The sequence below is a fragment of the Nematolebias whitei genome, chromosome 23 (assembly GCF_014905685.2).
Source record: "Nematolebias whitei isolate Nwh7 chromosome 23, NemWhi1, whole genome shotgun sequence".
NCBI classification, from domain to species: Eukaryota; Metazoa; Chordata; class Actinopteri; order Cyprinodontiformes; family Rivulidae; genus Nematolebias; species Nematolebias whitei.
Genome location: NC_056520.1, coordinates 23,263,444 through 23,283,320, shown reverse-complemented (window position 1 = coordinate 23,283,320; position 19,877 = coordinate 23,263,444).

The following is a 19,877-nucleotide window of genomic DNA, read 5'->3' as shown; positions in this document are numbered from 1 at the left end:
TATTCCTAAAGCCACAATTTTGAGATCTTGGCCATGTGCTTTGGGTCGTTGTCCTGCTGAAAAATGAACCATCGCCCCAGTCTGAAGTCAAGATCACTCTGGAGCAGGTTTCATCCAGGATGTCTCTGTACATTACTGCATTCATCTTTCTCTCTACCCTGACTAGTCTGCCAGTTCTTGCTGCTGAAAAACATCCCATAGCATGATGTTGCCACCACCATGCTTCACTGTATGGATGGTATTGGCATGGTGATGAGCGGTGCCTGGTTTCCTAGATGACATGACGTCTGGCATTCACACCAAAGAGTTCAATCTTTGTCAGAGTCAGAGTCAGAGTTTCTTTATTGTCATTCGCACCTCATGTGGTACATGTGGTGGAGCGAAATTATGTACACGGGGTCCCAGTTACATCCAACAATAAAATGTATACGAAAAACAGTAAAAACATCTAAGATATGAACTAAGAAAAACATCAACTAAATATACACTAAGCACTCATAACATAAAACATTGAACATCAGCACAAACATGAACATGAGTCTGTGAGCAGATGTGCACGCATGAACACATCAACATTGAAACAGATCAGCAGCAACATGAAACAGATCAGCAGCAACATGAAACAGATCAGCAGCAACATGATATGGTTTTTCACAGTGATTATTCTAGTTAGAGATTCATGAGTCTAACAGCCTCAGGGTAGAAGCTGTTCCTCAGTCTAGTGGTTCTACGCTTAATGCTCCTTAACCTCCTTCCTGAGGGGAGTGGGGCAAAAAGTGTGTGTGCTGGGTGAGTGGGGTCCTTCATGATGCAGGTGGCCCTCTTCCTGCATCTGGAGGTGTAGATGTCTGTGATGGTGGGGAGGCTGATTCCAACAGATTTCTGTGCAGCCTTCACCACTCTCTGCAAAGCTTTTCTTTCTGCAGCTGTGCAGCCTCCATGCCACACATTGATCCTCGAGCACAGGATGCTCTCCACTGCACACCTGTAGAAGGAGGTGAGGACTGAGCTTCCCAGACCAGCTCGCCTCAGCCGTCTGAGGAAGTAGAGTCTCTGATGAGCTTTCTTGATCAGGCTGGTGGTGTTGTTGCTCCAGCTGAGGTTGTCATTCATGTGTACACCCAAGTACTTGTAGCTGGAGACCACTTCCACCGCAGATCCTCTTATGTTCAGGGGGGTGTAGGTGTTTTTGTTCCTTCTGAAGTCCACAATCATCTCCTTTGTCTTCTTCACATTGATGTGAAGGTTATTCTCTCTGCACCAGCTCTCCAGGTGTTCCACCTCTTGTCTCATCAGACCAGAGAATTGTGTTTCTCATGGTCTGAGAGTCCTTCTGGTAACTTTTGACAAAGTCCAGACGGGATGCCATGTGCCTTTTATTAAGGAGTGGCTTTTTTCTGGCCACTCTACTATAGAGGCCTGGTTGGTGGATTGCTGCAGAGATGGTTATCCTTCTGGAAGGTTCTCCTCCCTCCACAGAGGAACGCTGGAACTCTGACAGCGTGACCATCAAATTCTTGCTCACCTCCCTGACTAAGTCCTTTCTCCCCCGATCTCTCAGTTTAGACGGCCGTCCAGCTCTAGGAAGAGTCCTGGTGGTTACAAACTTCTTCCATTTACAAATTATGGAGGCCACTGTGCTCATTGGGACCTTCAAGGCAGCAGAAAGTTTTCTGTATCTTTCCCCAGATGTGTACCTCAACACAATCCTGTCTCAGAGGCCTTTAGACAATTCCTTTGACTTCATGCTTGGTGTTTGCGCTCTGACATTAACTATCAACTGTGGGATCTTATATAGACACGTGTGGACCTTTCCAAATCAAGTCCAGTCTACTGAATTTACCACAGGTGGACTCCATTTAAGTTGTAGAAGCATCTCAAGGATGATCTGTGGAAACAGGATGCATCTGAGCTCAATTTGGAGCTTCATGGCAAAGACTGTGAATACTTAAATGTGATTTCTTAGTTTTCGTTTTTTAATACATTTTTCAAAAATCTCAAAATATCTTTTTTTACATTGTCATAATGGGGTGTTGTGTGTAGAATTTTGAGAAAAGAGATTAATTTAATACAATTTGGAATAAGGCTGTAAAATAACAAAATGTGGAAAAAGTGAAGCGCTGTCAATACTTTCCAGATGCACTGTATTTTTCAATCTTCATGGGTAAGTGAAGTCGCTGTTGAGTGATTCAGCTGAATAAAGTTTTGTGAAATACTTAAAGGATTTAGTTTGGAGAAAGAGAGTTTTATTCTGACCAGAGTGACGAGGTAACAGATAGCAATCAGGATCTAATGTTAAAAAGTTCATTAATACACTGCCTGGCCAAAGATAAAAGGTCACCACCTGGATTTAACTAAGTAAATAAGTAAGAGCCTTCCATTAGATAATTACTGCATGAGTGATTCTGTTTCAGCAGCAACAAGTTATTTAGCTCTAACTGTTTCAGTGTGAAATTTCATTTGTTGAACAACGATGTGTCCCCCGTCGACTCCTGCCAGGCAGCCACAGCCAAAGTGGTTCAAGACATCAAAGTTCATGCTCAATCATCCAGGTACAAAATCCAGTAATGGTCATTCAGGTAGTCTGGACAGCTTCTTATTTGTGGAAAGATGTTTTGCCCTCTATCTGGGGACAGGACAGCCCCCAGAAACCATCTTATCACCAGCAAACTTGTTGGTCCACTAAAGGAGTGTACTTCTTAGTGGGGAAAACACATTACTTGGGACTCCTCAGACTGATGAAGCCCTTTGGACAGAGGGCGAAACATCTTTCCTCAAAAAAGAAACTGTTTTGATGACCCGACTGACCGTTTTCATTCAACCTTTATTTAGACAGGTTAATCCCATTGAGCCTCGAGGACTCTTACAAGAGAGACCTGATTTCAACAAAGAATGATGACAACAGTGGACAAACATAAAAGAGGCATACAGATTATAATTTTTTTTTACTTTTTTTAAAACAAATTAAAATAAGGTGGCAAAATAGCAAAAAATAGCTAGATCTTTCATTCATTCAATTCAATGTGGGTCCAAATAATCCGACCTTGCCCCAGCCCGCAGCCATCATCTCTGAACCCCACCCGATCCGACAAATTATCAGTGAATCACAGGTCTGAACCCGAAACACCCCCTCCCCCCCAACCCCTGACATTTTTAATTAAGCTTTGACTGCTTATACCACAGGCGGCACAGTGGCACAACTGGTAGAGATGCTGTCTCTGAGCGAGCAGGCTACCCTGGTTCAAATCCCGGTTCGGGGGACTTTCTGGGTGGAGCTTGCATGTTCTCTCCGTGCATGAATGGGTTTTCTCCAGGTACTTCGGTTTCCTCCCACAGACCAAAAACTTGTATGTTAGGCTGATTGGACATTAAAGAAGCTTGCTGAAATGATGCAACAACGTTGCTGTAATCAAAGCTAAAGGTGGTCCAACTAAATATCTCAGCGTGTGACCTTTATTGACCAGGCAGTGTATACGCAAAGGCTAAATTATAAACATTTACACTGCTGTCAGTTTCACATTACATAAATATTCGGGCAAAAATATATTGTAACACATAACCCATAATTCTTATACTGATGACATTTCTATGAGTCGATATAGCCTCATACATTGGGTGTAGTTGGACCTCTGACCTGGTGAGGAGGAGATAAATCCTCACAACCTCAGCCTAGCGTTCTATTCCCCCTTCCCCTCCACTGTTCCTGCGCTGTGGCTTTTTAAAGAAAATCGTCTGCACTTTGTCCATTTTTTAATTCTTTCTAACTCGATGTCTCTCGCTTCAAATTCGTTTTTGTTCTAGATCTTTTATATAAAGTCGTTTTTCCACGCTCCGCGCGAGGAAGTCTCCTTGTGCAAAACCAAACTTTCAACTGAACTCAACTTTACTCTGTTCTTATTGTTGGACTAAAGGGGGGCAGGCAGTATGGGAGACACATAAAACAGCTTTAATCTGTGCACATTTCTCCTGGAGGGACATTCGTGCTCCTTATCTGGCATGAGAGAGAGAGAGAGAAAAAAAATCTTCCTGCAGAACATAATATAGCGATTTAGTTGATCTATTGAAGTCTTTGAGCTGTGCAGCAGTGCTGGAGAATTGCAGTCAGGAGAAAAGTAGGCATTTGATGACCCCTACATAATGGTATAATGGCTGTGATTATGACAGCTGTGGACGGACATGGAGTTAATGGAGCCACCACATCAAAACACACAAACAGTGGAACCCGCTGCGCCACCTCATCTAAGTCAAGGCAAATGCCAGAAATAGCCCTGATTGGGCCTTAAATAATTCAGCATCATTTTTTCTTTCTCTGCTCTCCCTTTTCCGAAAGGGTTGCGGGGAGCGATTGATGAGAACCGGTGAATATTTAATGGCTTGCAGTCCCTCGGACAAGCCGGGGCCTAAGTTACAAGCTCCGAGGAATCAAACAGAGCGGAGGAGAGTGAGGAAAGGACGCCGCACAGCGAGGGATAGAACCAACAGTCAGAAAGAGATGGCAGGAAGCAGAGGCAGAGCTGCACTGTGTCCCCCAGGTCCTCTCAAGCATTTAAGTGCCTGATTAAAAGTTCAGCGGAAATACTTGATTGCTCCTGTAAAATAATAAGAATAATATAAACTTCTGCTGTTTTCTGTACACCTTACGTGGTGTCATGTTCAAAACCGAGCAAACTTTTTCTTTGTCACTTTTTGCCAGCAAGAAAGAAAACTCGTCTGGTTCAATTTCTTTTCCGACACGTACGGGTAATTTCCCGAGAGATGTGAACTGTATGTTACAGAAAAGTGCAATTTTACAAAGGCTGGACGTAACATCAGAGGTCCCACAGCAAAGTGCCCCATCTGATGAGGGGTTGACTTTATTGAGGTAAAAATGGTTTTCGGTTTTCCAAAATATTCCAAACAATATAATATTTATTAATATTCTAAAATAATATACTGTGTTCCATACATAACCATCCAACAGGTGGTACCCGAGCATTAAAATAAGGATAAAAAGACTAAATCAGGCCATTAAATGCCTCACAGTGCACGTGTGCAATAGCAATGTGCAATGTATAATAATATTCAAGTTCAAGTTTATTGTGATTCGCATCACATGTGGTACATGAGGTGGAACGAAATTATATACACAAGATCCCAGTTACTTCAATTCAATTAAATTCAAAAATACTTTATTAATCCCAAAGGGAAATTATTTGCTGTTGTAAATCGTTATCCTCATTTCATTAAGAGATGTTATAGATACTGATGGCTGTAGGCAGGAAGGATCTCTTGTAAAGTTCCATCCCACAGTAGATCCTAAGAAACTGGCTGCAGATGCCGTCCGATCCGTCCACCCAGACTCGGCTGGCCTCTCGGTTTCCCTGGGCTGTAGGACCGTCCGAATGCCGGGTAGAATTCCTCCAAGAGCGATGGATACTCCTCCCAGCAGTCTGCCGAGCTCCTCTTCGCTGCGGACAGCCAACTGTTTGTACCGAGGGACGATCCTGTCCTTCCGCTGTCATGAGCCGTGTTTCCTGCTAGTTCCAGGATCTCAGTGGTCAGGCACTCGAGCACAGCTGGCAGGTAGACGAGAATGCATCCACAGAACCTCCTTTTCAACTCATTTGAGATTTGGGGCTGTAGTTGAGATATTTGAGCTTTTGAAATGTTAATCAGCTGCTGGTTGTAGAAAACTGCATTGTTGCCATAGTTACGCATCATAGCAACTGTCCAAAACTAAACAAAAGTTTCAGTAAAAATCCTTCCAGCTGCACAGCATCCGATACCAGAGGAAACAATCATCCAAAAAATGTGATTTACATCCAGAAAAGAGGAATTAAAGTTTCCAAAAGCAAAATCTCATAATGAAAATGATAGAGCTGCTCCAACATGCAGCCACCTTGAGCGGTGCAATTCTAGATCAAGAAGAAGCACACACATCTGCCCCACCCTCATTTGCTCCACTCTGGGCTCTTGAGCAAGGCCCTTACCCGCATCATCTGCTCCTCTGGGTGCCCTAGATAGCAGCTCTCTGCTCCACACAGAGGGCTGTGGTAGCTCGGTGGTCTGTGGTTGCGTCAGGAAGGACATCCGGCCTAAAAATAATTGCCAAGTCTTAGTGCGACTTAGTTCGCTGTGGTGACCTCTGAGGAAGGGAGCAGCTGAAAGAAGTTAAACTTACCATGTTCTGCAAAATACACTACACAGTTTTGCTTCCTGCTTCGTCTGTGCTGAATGTGAAAGTGAAACTTAAAGTGAACAGCCATGACTTGAAAGTAATCTTCATGCGCCCTCTGCTGGATACATTGTACAATTAAGGCTGGTTCCAGCACTTTAGGAGTGAAAATTAGAAGTGCTTATATTGGTGCATAATGGGACAATTATCACTGATACCAATAGGTACCCAAGCATCTATATTGGCCTAAAATATCGGCCCTACTGATATATTGGTTGGATTTTAATATTTAGTGTAGAAGTAGTTTAGGGATGCTTTCAATTGAATGCATTTGAGATACAAACTTGAAAAATGAATGTGGATAAATACGTTTTTTGACAACTGGTGCCCCGTTTTACAACTGCGTGTTAGTAGCTTTATAAATGTCAGCATTGGGGATTATCATGAATTAGCTCTTACTCACAAAAACTTTAAATGCATGTTCCTTCAATAAACATACCCAACCTAAACAGATAACTCTTTATATTTCATTTAGTACACAATAACAAAGGAGAATTTCAGTCATGATGAGGCTATTTTTATACCATAAGGCATAAACCGCATGATACAGTTCAGAGCATTCTTTGTCCTGTTTGCCATAATCCAGCTACATATGCTTACATGCATTCATAGCAAGTTCACCATAAAACTCCTGTAACACTGAAAGAAAAACAAAACTCAGGTGAAAGTTAAACGTATTGTGATGCATTTACAAATGTGTTCTAAAGTTATATAATTACTTAATAATTCAGTCAATAAACATTAATAATGCATTATTGAGTACATTTTCCTTTACATTTCTTTATATCGTCCATTGCCAAAAGGTTTTTGTCTGTGCATGTGTTCATTTGTTAGGCTGTTGGCAAAATTTCTCATGAACCAGCAGATGGATAGAATTTATATTTTGAGAAAGCATTCATTAGTTGTACATCTAAAATAAACTTTGGAGTCAGCATGATTTGAAATGGCAGCCACAACTAATTGACTTTAGAAAACACAAAACATGTGTTTGGGCACATGCCAATCGGTTCATAGATAGCACAAGTCAAGAAAGGCAGACATCTGAGTTTATCACAGAGAGTGATGGATGAAAAATGATCAAACTACGCAGCAGCACAGGTTTAAAACACAAAAACTACAGTGAAAAAAATTTAGTTAGGTTTTTTTTACATTGTAGCTTCTTTTTCATAATCGTTGCAACAGTTATATGTGAAGTGGACGTGTCCTTGTCACATTAAATTTTTTTTTCATTTGGACCCCTCTCCCCCCATATTTACCATGAAACTTTAGTTCACCAAGTTTTGTTTCTATTTCTTTGTGTACAAATCCATTCCACTCGATTAAACAACAAAATATCCACTCTGGATTCACTCCAGATCCACTCCGAATAATTTAGCCCCACGTTAGTGTGGGCAGTTGTTGACTGGGGGGTGTGAGGGTTGGGGTGTTATGGTGCATGAGAGAAGCGGAGCTCTATGTGTGTAGCATCTTAGCTAGCGCATTTGTTAGCCTGTCTGTATGTTACTAATTTCATTTTTATGTATATGTATAGGGCAGCACGGCGGCGCAACTGGTAGAGCTGCTGCCTCTCAGCGAGCAGGTCCCCGGTTCAAATCCCGTTCCGGAGGCCCTTCTGGGTGGAGTTTGCATGTTCTCTCTCATGTGTGGGCGGGGCATTGTGCAATTCTAAAAATCTCTAAAATAGTTATTGAATCAAGTATTTACTTATGTAGTTAACGTAGATGGGTAACAACCCTTGAAATACACCCAGAATGCAGGAAATGGAATATACTTCATTCAAATTTTTCTGGGGGTGGACCCCCGGACCTCCAACCCCCTCACGTTACAGTTGTTTCTGACGCCACTGTTCATTTTCCACTATGACGTCTGTCATTTCCAAAGCAAATACAGCCGCGAAGGCCAAGCCCACCTGAGTTGATGCTGCCCCCTAAAGAATTCATTAGGGGGCTCTGCAGAGCTAATATTTCAAACCTTCAGATGCACACAGTCGAGAGAGGCCGGAAGAGAGGCTATACAATATTTGATTGATGATAAATTTGTGTAATATTGTGCAGCCCTAATGGGAAGAAACCTGCAAGTTGTTTTTCTTCAAATTTTTAATTAAAGTCCGAAATTTCTGAAGGGGACCAGGTTAAGCAAACAATCCAATCAAAATATTTTTATTCCCTTCTTTTGTCATCGCACAATCATTTCAAAAAGGCAACAGAAGGCCTTATACGGTTCTCTAAAGCCAATTATTTTGATGCGTAATCAAAGCATTCGTACGTTTGTGACATTTAATCTGTTGTTTTGTTATTCAATATGAAATTGGACAAGGAAACTAATTAAGCTAACTAATAAACCGCATGTCATATACCACGCCGTGCGTGTGATTGACTGATGTTCAATCAGTCCACAGCTTGCACGCTGCTGATTTTTAAGAACCTTAAAGTAGTTTCATTACCCTCCACCCGCACAAAAAAGGCAAGAGGTGAAATTAAATATTCCATCCTCAGAGTGTTGATATTCATGTATATTCAGCACCGAGGACGTTTTTTTTAAATGAACAATCACAGACGGAAAAGGTCACCGTTGTGCTGAAGTAGTGCATTATGGGAGTGAAATAATTGCTTCTCCCACATTAGTTCCTATTGTAATGAAATTGTGGCGGCGCCCGACACTGAATGACAGATTACGCCACCGTTATGAGTGTGGGTCTGTGGGGTTGGGGAAGGAGGTGGCGGCAGTGGTGGTGGCACGGGTCAAATGGTTTTCATTGGAAAACGTGGCTCTCGCAAGTCCCTACATAAATCAACCGTATCATTTTCAGTCCTTTTAACAAACAGCGCTACTTTCATCAAGGGTTTGTGTCATTGCACTCTAATTGTTTTGAAGTGAGAGCTATTGTCTGAGCGGGTGGAATGAATAGAGTGTAATGATTCGTAATGTGGCATATTTAAAGACACGTAGCGGTAATTTGCTGGTTCTTTTCCTTTCCCTCTGTCTGTCATCCCCTTGTCTTTGAGTGCGTGTGCAGTTGTACGTGTGCACTGCCCGCGTGTGTGTCCCCGTGTACCGCCAAGCGCACCAGTGTGTAGTTGCGTGAGTGCAGTTAGGCGTATTTCTTGGCGCCGCTCAGATCTTTGAAACCCAACTGTGTTAATCATGGTTTATGTGTGGGAGACATCAAACCTCCCTTTACTTTGCCTGCCTCACCTGCTGGGTTAACACACACCAAGCACACACTCAGAAGGATGGGCATGCACAAGACTCTCAAGGGCACCTTCGCCGTAGCCCCTTTCATTTACAAGGGAGACAATGGGCTATCAGTTATGTGCTGTGGTTTCTGCTACAGAGATGAAGTAGTTTACTGTATGTTTTGTACACAGTTTTACAGGTTCTAGGACCTCTCGCATTTTCATGACTACCGGTACTTATCCTCACATTTTGTACATTAAAGTAACTTGTGCTAAAAGTCTTGACTAGTTTTTGAGATGTAAAGTATATTCTGGTGGGTTTGACACACACAACTCCTTTTAGGGCTGCAACTAACGATTATTTCAATAATCGATTCATCGTCCGATTATTTTTCCGATTAATCGACGAATTGGCAAAAAACAAACAAACAACGTTTTAATTTCCAGCCCTTTATTCCAAAATTGAACATTTGACTGACATAGCAATTCACACAAAAAAACAGGTTGCTATTTGACTATTCTGTTAGTAAAATATTGAATAATAAAATAAAAATAAAAAAAGTTAGTCAAATAGCTTAAAAAAATAAATGTACACAAAAATATATACAAATGTATCTTTATACCTGCACAATATGTAGCTACTTTGTAAAATGTGTCCTTGAGGGAAGAGTGTAACCTGGATTAAAAGTGTGGATTATTGTAACCTGGATTAAAAGTGGGGCAGCACGGTGGCGCAACTGGTAGAGCTGCTGCCTCTCAGCGAGCAGGTCCTTGGTTCAAACCCCCGGTCCAGGGGCCTTTCTGGGTGGAGTTTGCATGTTCTCTCCGTGCATGCGTGGGTTTTCACCGGGTACTCCGGTTTCCTCCCACAGACCAAAAACATGCATGTTAGGCTGATTGGTAATTCTAAATTGTCCCTAGGTGTGAGTGAGAAAGTGAATGGTTGTTTGTCTCGTTTGTCTCTATGTGGCCCTGTGATGGACTTGCGACCCATCCAGGGTGTACCCCGCCCCTCGCACAATGATTGCTGGACATGGGCACCAGCGACCCCCGTGACCCAAAATGGAACAAGCGGGTAAAGAAAATGGATGGATGGATGGATTAAAAGTGTGGATCATTTTAGTGAAGCCTTCGTCTTCAACCATCGACAGAGGCCTCATGTCAGTGACGATCATGTTCAGGATGCTTTCAGACAAGACAGCTGCTGCTGTGGTGTCCATGATGTCTGTCCATCATGAAGGCTGTCATTGTTTGTTGTTGTTTTCTGGAATGAGAGAGTAAATATGTTTTATAGCATAATTTACAGCAACTCAAGAAATGCCTTGTTTCACTTACGGTCTTAGATTCAGGCAAAAGTAGCTAAAAGAGCAATTAAATACACACACACATATATAAAATACATAATTACACACATTTGCGTAGATGTAATAAATTACTTTAATTCCTGTTTAAATGCAATTCATCCTGCCATACATGCAGTGTCTTCAGACTTTGCCAGCAAATTAAAAGTTGAAGCTTAATCATTAAATTATTATCTTTGTGTTAGATTTATTTATAAATCCCATTGAAACACTGCTTGTACCAATTAAATTAAATAAAAAGTAACACACGTTCTCTATCACCGTCATTAATCAGCAAATAAACAAGCAGCAGCTTCAGCTACCAGACAGACTGACGTTACGTTTTCTCACATGGAAACAAAACAATGTGTTATATTGTAGAGACTCACCTGCCAACACATGACGAGTTGTCTCAGCTGCTCAGCTCCTTCCTCCTCCTCGTGACTCCGACATGTTTACGTTTATCTCCATGGTTCTCCCGTGTCGTGTCGTCACTTTTCAAAGCTGCATGTTGCGCAGTTTTTATCTTTGTGAAGTTCTCCCACACTTTGGAGGACTTGGGTCAAACAGTTTTCTCTGCGTCGGTCATTTGTAAAAATTTACTTAATTTCCTTTGAAAACAGCCTCTGCTCTGTTCAACTCGCGCTGCAGAGTTTTTTTTTTTTTTTTTTTGTTTGCTTTACTTTATTCAGTCAGCCAGCAATGACAATGAACTTGCAGGTGAACAAAACGGCTCTGCAGCGCCGTGAAAGACGCTTCATCGCGCGACACAACGAATCGATAATGAAATTCGTTGCCAACACTTTTAATCATCGATTTTTATCGATTTTATCGATTCGTTGTTGCAGCCATAGCTCCTTTGATTGCAAAATTTAGGATCTGCCATGTTTCACTCCGAGACGAAATTAGTCCTACAGGGAGAGGTTTGTCTGTTTGTCTCTACAGAGAGTAAAGAGACAATGAGAAGGTGACTTTTAAGAGGTGCGGTGAAGCGGTAATTACTTATCTTCACCTGAGGCATTCCTTCTAGCATTCATTTGTTTTCTGTTTTATCCAATTTAATGAGATTTTAATGACTGAACACGTCACAATCAAACCCATTTTACAGTAGAATGTTAAATGATGGATGGAAAATTGAAGTAGATGTTTATTATTATACAAGAACTAGAGGTGAAGCTACATGGTGAAGCAGTTGTGCCCCTTTTCCACCGCTCCTCTTCAGCCCAGTTTGGCTCAGCTCGGCTCAGATCAGCTCGTTATGCCCGTTTTGCACTGCCCCTAATCAGCCCCAACTCTGCTCAGCCCCGCACACCCCTACTCAGCCTGGCTCAGCTCAGCCTGGATTTGCACCTGCACTTTAGGACCGATTCTGGAGGCGTGTCCAGAATCCAAGTCCTGCTAATGAGAGTTCCGCAATGAGTTACTCAGATTCTACAAAAACATTTATATTTAAATCTAAAAAAGTTAAGTCTGGTCCTCTGGATGTTCAAAAAACAAAACAAACAAAAATTTTTTTTTTAAATGTTTCTTCTTTCATCCAAAAGACTTCTTCAGTCTGAGGTGCTGTATTCAGCTCATAGCTATTTATATAAGACTGAGCTGAATACAGCTCATCAGACTGAAGAAGTCTTTAGGATGAAAGAAGAAACGTTTTTAAAAAATGTTTTGTTTGTTTTGTTTTTTGAACGTCCAGAGGACCAGACTTAACTTTTTTTTAGATTTTTCTACCTGGATTATTGAGCATGCATCAGGATATCTATATTTAAAATTCTATATTTTTCTTCATGAATTGATGTATTTGCACTCATTGTGGTTTTGTTTCTTGCATACAGATTATAGTTTCTTGTATACAGATTATTGTTTCTTGTATACAGATTATTTTTTTTAGCTTTGAATTAAAGTTTAGCTTTGATTTAAAGTGTAATGCTTGTTTTGTGATTTGCACATCTGTGGGTTAGAATAATGTTGAACCAACGGCTGTGTCTCTTCTTTAAACATGTTTGAGGGAAATATGAGAGATTCAATAATTTTGTCTTTTTATAATTTTTCAGTTGAATTAACTTTCATTAACAGATTATTTAATAAAGTCAAAGGGAAAACAGGATTTCACGATAAAGCCGGCACAGTTTATTTATTTTTAATCTTCACTGATAAAAAAATAAATAAAAATTATACATAAAATGTTAAAAAAAATAAACGTTTCCACCCCCCGTCCCTCCATCCCGGTCCTCCTGTCTGCCAGAGCTCGAATCCGGCCTTTGTGAGCAGGAGAGGCCGGGGCTCGGTGTTCGGCCTCACAGGCTTCAACGGCTCGGCAGCTCGTATGATTCTCCGAGGTGACACCACTCGCTCAAATTTTATAGTCGATCACCAAACACAAAAAATGCCTGGACTTCAGAATTAAACACGGCGTTGTCATTATTGTCTTTAAAATCTTAAAAATAGATCCAGCTGCTGCTCCGCATCCAGAGAAATTGCAAATGGCGGCTCAGTGAAAAGTTTCTGAGATCCAATGACTCCTCCCCCTGACCAATCAGAGTCCTGCATTCACGTTTCGGTCCTGACTCAGCTCAGCTGAGCTCGCTCGGTCCCACCAGAGACGCAGGGACGAAAAGAGATCCTGAATCAGACTCAAATCAGCTAAAAATACTAGCTAAAGGGCTGGTGCAAAAGGGTTCTTTCTGTGGCGGGCTGCCCAGAATTGGGGCTCATTAGGGGCAGTGCAAAAGGGACATATTACTGTATCGAACTGAGCCGAGTCAGGCTGAAGAGGAGTGGTGGAAAGGGGGCATTGGTTAGCAGTGATGCCTTGCCAGAAGAAGTTGCAGGTTTCACCCCTAACTGGGGCTTTTGTAATATGAATTTTTTTTTTTTTGCAACCTGTCAATCAATCCAGTAGGCGTGTCAGCAAATGACCAATCAGCATTTTGCTCAGGGTGGACAACTGAGTATGACGTCTCAACCCTCTGCGCACAGTGCACGCAGCCACTCTCTCACTCACACCTAGGGACAATTTAGAGTTACCAATCAGACTAACATGCATGTTTTTGGTCTGTGGTATGAAACCGGAGTACCCAGAGAAAACCCACGCGTGCAAGGACAGAACATGGAAACTCCACCCAGAAAGGTCCCAGGCCGGGATTTGAACCTTCTTGCTGAGAAGCGGCAGCTCTACCAACTGCACTATCGTGCTACCCTACAAAAACTAATCAGTGCTTTATCACATTCATACACTGATGGGACACACATCAGAGGCAATAAGGGGTTCAGTGTCTTGCCCAGGGACAGTTCGGCATGTGACTGCTGGTGAAATCGAACCCCCAACTCTCCCATTGGAGGACAAGTGCTCTAACCACTCAGCCACAGCTGCCCAAAGTAGATGACTACAATCCTGAACACTTTTTCCTTGTGGTCAGATGTGGCACAGTATGTACCTTCTTACCTGCGTCAAAACTGATTCAAGGCTTATCACAAGTCAAAGTAACCCAAGTTTAACTACATTTTCTCTTTACAAGTACCATTTCACATTATTTTTGTTAAATATATAGGGTTGAAAGATAAAAATGAAAGCCTTACCATTTTCCCTGGTCGATGTGACATTTTTCTTTCTTATTGAAATCAAGATCTTTGTGGAGTCTGTTGGTGTTGTAACAAAAAAGCATCCCAGCTATGAAAAGTCCCCTTGTCAAAACAATGGATAGAAATTGGGCTTTTTTTTTTTTTTTTCAAATTGACTCAATCAATCGGGCAGCACGGTGGCACAACTGGTAGAGCTGCTGCCTCTCAACGAGAAGGTCCCCGGTTCAAATCCCAGTCTGGGGGCCTTTCTGGGTGGAGTGTGCATGTTCTCTCCGTGCATGCATGGGTTTTCTCCAGGTTCCTCCCACAGACCAAAAACATGCATGTTAGGCTGATTGGTAACTCTAAATTGTCCCTAGGTGTGAGTGAAAGAATGAATGAATGTTTGTCTTGTTTGTCTCTATGTGTCCCTGTGATGGACTTGCAACCTGTCCAGGGTGTCCTCTGCCCCTCGCACAGTGATTGCTGGACATGGGAACCAGCAACCCCCGTGACCCAAAATGGAAGAAGCGGGTAAAAGATAATGGATGGATGGACTCAATCAATCAATCAGTCTACCTATAAAAAATGTCTTCAACAATCCATCAAATTGTTTTAAAAAAATGTATGAATGGCATTTACAAGTAAGTCACTGCATATGGTAGCTTTGTCTTTTCACATAGCCTTATGCTTCATGTTTTGCCAGTCTTGCCATCTCATATAAATAATTGCAACAATTATATTTAGCAGCATGCCTGCAGAGGTGTCATGATCCTTGAGGAACCTCGTCCAAATCCATTTTCACTGTTTACGCAAATTTGACCTTTTGTGCTAATTACTTTCATGATGACAAATCGAGCAAAGTGATGGAAAGCATTTTTTACACTTACACACACACGCACACATACACGCACAAACACACACACACACACACACACACACACACACACACACACACAGGATTTCTTAACGTTGATCACAGCATCTACAATTAGACAAACTGTGATAATGCCATTTATGCAGCAGGGAGATCCATGATAATTTTGCTTGGAGGGCATTTCCTGCTTAAGCGTCACATAAAAATCAACCAACTAGACTCAGAATCCACAGCATCTCTTGAAAGGCTTGTTGGACTGAGGTGCTTCCTGACACATTTAATGATAGAAGGAATGAGAGAAGGACGTTAATTATCAAGAAAAACAAGCTAAATGTGACCTGGCTGGTAAGAACCAAACCCCGTAAACCAAATATTGAAGAAGTTTCAACAGTAACACAAAGGTGCAGGACTTCAAGTACTTGGGGTCCACTGTCCAGGAAAATGGGGAGTGTGGTAAAGAGGTCAAGAAGAGAGTCCAGGCAGGATGGAGTGGATGGAGAAAAGTTTCAGGAGTGATTTGTGACAAAAGGTCAAAGGAAAAGTTTCCAAGACAGTGGTGAGACCAGCTATGTTGTATGGTCTGGAGACAGAGACATTGACAACAAGACAGGAGAAAGAACAGGAAGTGGCAGAAATGAAGATGCTAAGGTTTTCTTTAGGAATGACAAGGATGGATAAGATTAGGAATGAGATCATCAGAGGTACAGCACAGGTTGAACAACTGGGAGATAAAGTTAGAGAGGCCAGACTGAGATGGTTTAGACATGTCCAGAGGGTCAGTGGGTATATTGGTAGAAGAATGTTAGAAATGCAGCTGCTAAAGACAAAGAGGAGATATATGGATGCAGTTAGAGAGGACATGGAGGGAGATGGAGTGAGGACAGAGTGAGCTGGAGGAGGATGACTCGCTGTGGAGACCCCTGAAGAGAGAAAAGGCAAAAGAAGAAAAACCTGGTACTGTGTGAGACACCATTCACATAAGATTAGTATTTTAAATATATGTAAATTGGGAAAAACACTTTATTGTGGACAAGGTCTGAGTGAATCATCATTTTTTGTAAAAAAAAAGAAAAAAAAAGCTTGTTTTTTGTGTCATTGTTCACAAATAGACAATGTGCATGTCTGATGTTATTAGTGAGTTTGTTTGATAGTCTGCCCTTTAAAGTTTTCATATTATGATTTTAGCACCCCCACCCCAACCCAATTCATTCCCAACTGTCCTTTTCATCCACATTTTTGATGCACAGTCACACTGGGTTCAGCAGGGAATTTTGTATCCTGAATAAATGGGAACATTTATTCTTAGATTTCCTTATTAACTGTTAAACAAAGTCATAGTTTTGTATTTCCCCATCATTTATTCTTTCTAAACTTTTGTCTGGAAAGTTGGTCCACATTTTCCGATTCGCATGGGTTTAAGTTTTGCCGCCTTGCGTTTACTCCATCCCCTCTGCAGCGGCGTTTGGCAGCTGCATGGATGTCTGATTCCCTCAACGTTCTGCTGGAATTCTCAGACCTGCTGTCTCGGACTGATGCACAGCTCTCAGATGTGGTTATTCATGCTTCTGCAGTTATTTTGTTTGCAAAACTGAGTTAATTAATGGCAGCAGCACAAATGGGCATGTTTGTATCAATAAGCTCCATCTGTAGGACTTGTAATAAATGCTAAGAGATCGTATCGGTGTCAGTGCTGCATCTGTTTAAAGAAAAGCACAGGATTTGGGCCTTTTCTAGATGTCGATACCGTCAGTGGCAACCTCTTTCATCTTTGCTCACTCATCTTGCTGTGGAAAAATCTCCCCTCCCTCCCTTGTTGTCTCTCACTCCCTTTCATTGGCGTCCAGCACATTGATGTTACAGATATGAATCCCGTTCCAGCAGCGATTCGCCTGATCCTTGCATTTGATACATCAGAAGCAATGAATCTCTTTTCTGATTCCAGCAGCAATAAAATATAATATTCTTTTTAACATGCCTACAGATAGAGCCACTTTTCTTCCTTCATATGATGTCTGACAGATAAAAACCAATCTTTGTTCTCATAAAGTGCAAACTAAAAAAGTATTACAGAGGTTTTCCAGTATTCCCTTCCACTGTGGCTCAGAGTACACAGTGCCATCTAATGAGGTTTTGGTATATTTTCTGACATAAATGTGACTGTTTCAATTCAGTTGATCTGAACTGTCTAATTTGCTGAGAAAAGGGCAGCTAACCAACCGTTTCAGTGCCCAACTTGGGAGCTGTGCACAAACTGAGTCATTACACATGAGCAGACAATGAGAAGTGCCATCTGATCAGTGTTTCCTCTATGCTCAACAAGCAGGATTAGTGTCGGGGTTTCTAAAAGTACCCATTCTCAGGTGCCTTCAGTGTCTTGTTCTGAGCAGGTAATTATGGTAGCCCTAAGGTGTAAATGAACAACATTTGAAAAAAACCGAATTACATTAAGCCAAAGCGGAAGTGGCCAAAGCAGAAGTGGCCAAAGCGGAAGTGGCCGGAATCACGTTTGAAAAAATGGAATTTCATTTGAAGAAACGGAACCATGTTTGAAAAAATGGAATTATATTTGAAAAAAACTAAATTGCATTAAGCCAAAGCGGGAGGAGCCAAAGCGGAAGTGGCCGGAATCACATTGGGAAAAAATGGAATTGCATTTAAAAAAACGGAATTACACTAAGCCAAAGCGGAAGGGGCCAGAATCACATTTGAAAATATGGAATTACATTAAGCCAAACTGAAAGTGGTGTTTGTGTGTGTGTGCTAGCCTGCTAACTGTATCTCCGTTGTATGTGTTCTATTCTATTGTTCTATTTTATTTTGTTTATAAAGTAAAAAAAATAAAAAATACACACAAAAATAAAACCACCACTTCCAGTTTGGCTTTATGTAATTCTGTTTTTTCAAATATAATTCAGTTTTTTCAAATGTAATTCCGTTTTTTCAAATGTGATTCTGTTTTTTTTTTTTTTTTTTTCCCCAAATGTGATTCCGGGCTCTTCCGCTTTGGTCACTTCTGCTTTGGCCACTTCTGCTTTGGCCACTTCTGCTTTGGCCACTTCCGCTTTAGCTCAATGTAATTCCATTATTTCAAATGTAATTCCTTTTTTTTTTTTTCAAATATGATTCCAGCCACTTCTGCTTTGGCCACTTCCTTTGTGTCCACTTTATTTTTGGCTACTTCCGCTTTGGCTAAATATAATTCTGTTTTTTTCAAATGTTGTTAATTTACACCTTAGGGCCACTGTAGACAATAACCCAGACCAGAGGCAGAAACAGAAAAACAAATCATCCGTGTTAGCGTGGAGGCTCTTAACCCTTGTATTGTCTTTTGGGGAAACATTAGCCACATATTTATTTTTTGTCTGCTTTTAATAATTTATTCTTGTGCAGTCCATACACATGATTTTTTTAATAAGCCCAAACTCCTTCTGTTTTTATTTTTTATTTTGTCAGAATTTTTTCAAATGCTCTCATAACATCACAGTAACTTTATTACACCCTCCTGTTCCTGAGGGGAAAATGTTGCCCCGTTAGAAGACATTGTAAAAACAAATTTTTAGGCAGTTAAATAAGGTGGTAGATTTTTTTCCCCTGAGGCACATGAATAGCCATAAAGTTTAAGGACAATACAAGGGTTTATGTTTACCATGGAAGAGGCAAGGTAGGATTTGTCATCTGGTAGCTTGAGCCTAAAATAAGAAAATAAAACAGCTGTATTCTGTAGTATTCATTCACTTTAAGCAATAAACAGTGTCCTACAGACTATTAGTCAGACTAAACTTTAGAACTGAAAAGCTGAAAAGTGTAAGAAGAAAGTACTTGATGCAAAAAAGAAAAGGTGTTGCAGAAGTGAATAACATATCTCAATGTGAAAATACAGAATAAACCATGAAACACTCACATCTAGCTTCTCAAATAGCAGAATTCTAGTGAGATGTTTATGGATGACATTGGCATTTTAAAATTGCACAAATGTACTGTTCAAAAACTTCCAAGCTATGACCATTTTAGTTTTTCGTACAAAAGGCGTTTTAAAGTTTGCTAATCCAGATTCTTTGGGTTTTCCTTTCAAAACGTGTCACTGTAAACAAATCTTGACCATTTTGACTTTTTCGTAGGGCCAATTTTACACTTCACTGCAGGTATGGTCTTACAGGTCTCTGTTAAAAATGAGTCCTCGTGACTCAGTCAGACTAACCTGCATAAATAAAGGTTGAATGAATGGTTCACTGGAAACAGAAAACATTTCCACACTGTTAATTTAAAACAAACAAGCTTTAGATCGTATCTTTTGCGTTTTAATGTTGGGAAAGTTAGCAACAATCCATCCATTGTTTTTAGTCTTTTGTCTTCCTTTTTGGGTCGCGGGGGTCACTGGTACCAATATCCAGCCATCATTGTAGAAGAGGCAGGGGACACCCTGGACATGTCTCCAGTCCATCACAGACAGGGACATATAGAGACAAACAACCATTCACTCTCTCACTCACATCTAGGGACAATTTAGAGTTACCAATCAGCCTAACATGCATGTTTTTGGTCTGTGGGAGGAAACCGGAGTACCCGGAGAAAACCCAAGCCTGCACGGATAGAACATGCAAACTCCACCCAGAAAGGCCCCCAGCCAGGACTGGATCTGGCAACCTTCTCACTAAGAGGCGACAGCTCTACCAACCGTGCCAATGTGCCACCCTTATCAAATATATATATAT